General features: G+C 42.0%; 1 non-coding gene across 1 annotated transcript; it reads left to right on the top strand.

Moving 5' to 3' along the window:
• The first annotated feature begins 3287 nt into the window (after positions 1-3287).
• LOC127748207 (small nucleolar RNA R71) lies at positions 3288-3391 on the top strand. Its single transcript, XR_008010149.1, has one exon. It is a non-coding gene; the product is annotated as a small nucleolar RNA R71 (small nucleolar RNA).
• The last annotated feature ends 755 nt before the right edge of the window (positions 3392-4146 follow it).

Genomic DNA, 4146 nt, shown 5'->3' with positions numbered 1-4146 from the left:
TCAATGAGGATGTCTCCTTCTATGATAACTCCAGCTGAGTAACATAGATGGCAAATAAGGTTAGGAAAAGCTAGCCGTGCCATGGTGGAGGGCTTATCGGCTATTTTGTAGAATTCATGGGAGATGACTTCATGAACTTCTACTTCCTCTCCATTCATGATGCTATGAATCATGATGGCCCGATCCACAGTAACTTCAGATCGGTTGCTAGTGGGGATGAGGGAGCGTTGGATGAACTCCAACCATCCTCTAGCCACAGGCTTGAGGTCCAGTCTTCTTTGTTGAACCGGCTTGCCTTTGGAATCTCTTTTCCATTGAGCTCCTTCCACACATATGTCCATAAGGACTTCATCCAACCTTTGATTAAAGTTGACCCTTCTAGTGTAGGGGCGTGCATCTCCTTGCATCATAGGCAAGTTGAACGCCAACCTCACATTTTTCAGACTAAAATCTAAGTATTTCCCCCGAACCATTGTAAGATAATTCTTTGGGTTCAGGTTCTTACTTTGATCATGGTTCCTAGTGATCCATGCATTGGCATAGAACTCTTGAACCATTAAGATTCCAACTTGTTGGATGGGGTTGGTTAGAACTTCCCAACCTCTTCTTTGGACCTCATGCCGGATTTCTGGATACTCATTTTTCTTGAGCTTGAAAGGGACCTCGGGGATCACCTTCTTCTTGGCCACAATATCATAGAAGTGGTCTTGATGGGCTTTGGAAATGAATCTTTCCATTTCCCATGACTCGGAGGTGGAAGCTTTTGTCTTCCCTTTCCCTTTTCTAGAGGATTCTCCAGCCTTAGGTGCCATCAATGGTAATGGAAAAACAAAAAGCTATGCTTTTACCACACCAAACTTAAAATATTTCTCCCCTTGAGCAAGAGAAGAAAGAAAAGAAGAAGAAGAAGAGAAAATATGGAGGAGAGTGAGGGGGAGGTGTATTCGGCCAAGGTGTAGAAGAGGGGGTTGAGTTGTGTGAAAATTAAGGAGAATTGAGGGGTTTATATAGGGAGAGGAGAAGGGGATAGGTTCGGCCATTTAGGGTGGGTTTGGTGGGAAAGAAATTTGAATTTTGAAGGTAGGTGGGGTTTATGGGGAATAGTGTTTATTGGAAAGAGAGGATGAATGTTGAGAAGAGGGGAGAATATGGTAGGTGGGGATCCTGTGGGGTCCACAGATCCTGAGATGATCCTGTGGGGTCCACAGATCCTGAGGTGTCAAGGATTTACATCCCTTCACCAATTAGGCATGTAAAATGCCTTTCCATACAATTTTGGCGTTTAAACGCCGAAGTGATGCATGTTCTGGGCGTTCAACGCCCATGTGCAGCATGTTTCTGGCGTTGAACGCCAGTTCCATGCTTGCTTCTGGCGTTCAGCTCCAGCACTCCTCAGGGTGCATTCCTGGCATTTGAACGCCGGGATGTTGCTTGTTTCTGGCGTTCAGCGCCAGATCCATGCTCTGTTCTAGCGTTGAACGCCAGCCAGATGCTCCTTACTGGCGTTTAAACGCCAGTAAGTCCTTCCTCCAGGGTGTTTTCTTCTTCTGCTGTTTTTTATTCTATTTTTAATTTTAATATTTTTTTTCGTGACTCCACATGATCATGAACCTAATAAAACATAAAAGAACAATAAAATAAAAAATAAAATTAGATAAATAAAAATAGGGTTGCCTCCCAATAAGCGCTTCTTTAATGTCAATAGCTTGACAGTGGGCTCTCATGGAGCCTTACAGGTGATCAGGTCAATGTTGTATAGTTCCAACACCAAACTTAGAGTTTGGTTGTGGGGATTCAACACCAAACTTAGAGTTTGGTTATGGCCTCCCAACACCAAACTTATAGTTTGATTGTGGTGTCTCTGTTTGACTCTGTACTGAGAGAAGCTCTGCATGCTTACTCTCCCTTGTTACAGAAGGATAGCCGTGTGCCTTAAACACAAAGTAGTCCCCCATTCAATTGAAGGACTAATTCTCCTCTGTTAACATCTATCACAGCTTCTACTGTGGCTAGGAAAGGTCTTCCAAGGATGATGCATTCATCCTCCTCCTTCCTAGTGTCTAAGATTATGAAATCAGCAGGGATGTGAAGGCCTTTAACCTTTACCAACACGTCCTCTACTAATCCATAAGCTTGTCTTACTGACTTATCTGCCAATTGTAATGAGAATAAGGCAGGCTGTACCTCAATGATCCCCAGCTTCTCCATTACAGAGAGTGGCATAAGATTTATGCCTGACCCTAGGTCACACAGAGCTTTTTCAAAGGTCATGGTGCCTATGGTACGCTCCTAGATATTGAGCAACTTGCTCTCCAGTTACATCTTCATCCTCTTCAGTGGAAGAATAATCTTCAGAGCTTATTAATGGCAGAAGGAGATTTAATGGAATCTCTATGGTCTCTATATGAGCCTCAGATTCCTTTGGATCCTCAATAGGGAACTCCTTCCTGCTTGAGAGATGTCCAATAAGGTCTTCCTTATCGGGATTCACGTCCTCTCCTTCCTCTCTAGGTTCGGCCATATTGACTATATCAATGGCCTTGTACTCTCTCTTTGGATTCTCTTCTGTATTGCTTGTGAGAGTACTAGGAGGGGTTTCAGTGATTTTCTTACTCATCTGGCCCACTTGTGCCTCCAGATTTCTGATGGAGGACCTTGTTTCATTCATGAAACTTAAAGTGGCCTTAGACAGATCAGAGACTAAGTTTGCTAAGTTAGAGGGATTCTGTTCATAATTCTCTGTCTGTTGCTGAGATGATGATGGATAAGGCTTGATATTACTGAGCCTATTTCTTCCACCATTATTAAAGCCTTGTTGAGGCTTTTATTGATCCTTCCATGAGAAATTTGGATGATTTCTCCATGATGAATTATAGGTGTTTCCATAAGGTTCACCCATGTAATTTACCTCTGCTATTGCAGGGTTCTCAGGATCATAAGCTTCTTCTTCTGAAGATGCCTCTTTAGTACTGTTGGATGTATTTTGCCATCCATTCAGACTTTGAGAAATCATGTTGACTTATTGGGTCAACATTTTGTTCTGATCCAATATGGCATTCAGAGCATTAATTTCAAGAACTCCCTTCCTTTGAGGCGTCCCATTATTCACGGAATTCCTCTCAGAAGTGTACATGAATTGGTTATTTGCAACCATGTCAATAAGTTCCTGAGCTTCTGCAGGCATTTTCTTTAGGTGAATGGATCCACCTGCAGAGTGGTCCAATGATATCTTGGAAAACTCAGATAAACCATAATAGAATATATCTAATATGATCCACTCTGAAAACATGTCAGAAGGACACTTTTTGGTCATCTGCTTGTATCTTTCCCAAGCTTCATAGAGGGATTCACCATCTTTTTGCTTGAAGGTCTGAACATCCACTCTAAGCTTGCTCAACTTTTGAGGAGGAAAGAATTTATCCAAGAAGGCCGTGACCAGCTGATGAGCGGATATTTTATACGCTTTTTGGGGGTAATTTCATGTAGATTTTAGTATGTTTTAATCAGTTTTTAATAAAATATTATTAGTTTTTAGGAAAAAATCATATTTCTGGACTTTACTATGAGTTTTTGTGTTTTTCTGTGATTTCAGGTATTTTCTGGCTGAAATTGAGGGAGTTGAGCAAAAAAATCTGAGTTAGGCTGAAAAAGGACTACTGATGCTGTTGGATCCTGACCTCCCTGCACTCGGAATAGATTTTTTGGAGCTACAGGAGTCCAATTGACGCGCTCTCAACGGCGTTGGAAAGTAGACATCTAGGGCTTTTCAGCAATATATAATAGTCCATACTTTGCGCGAAGATAGACGACGTAACTTGGCGTTGAACGCCAAGTACATGCTGCTGTCTGGAGTTAAACGCCAGAAACACGTCATGATCCGGAGTTGAACGCCCAAAACACGTTATAACTTGGAGTTCAACTCCAAGAAAAGCCTCAGCTCGTGGATAGCTTTAGTCTCAGCCCCAGCACACACCAAGTGGGCCCCAGAAGTGGATTTCTGCACCAATTATCTTAGTTTACTCATATTCTGTAAACCTAGGTTACTAGTTTACTATTTAAACAACTTTTAGAGACTTATCTTGTACCTCATGACATTTTCAGATCTGAATTTTATACACTTTGATGGCATGAGTCTCTAAACTCCAT

This window comes from Arachis duranensis, chromosome 5 (genome assembly GCF_000817695.3).
Source record: "Arachis duranensis cultivar V14167 chromosome 5, aradu.V14167.gnm2.J7QH, whole genome shotgun sequence".
Lineage (NCBI taxonomy): Eukaryota > Viridiplantae > Streptophyta > Magnoliopsida > Fabales > Fabaceae > Arachis > Arachis duranensis.
This window is presented reverse-complemented; position numbering and strand designations above follow the sequence as displayed.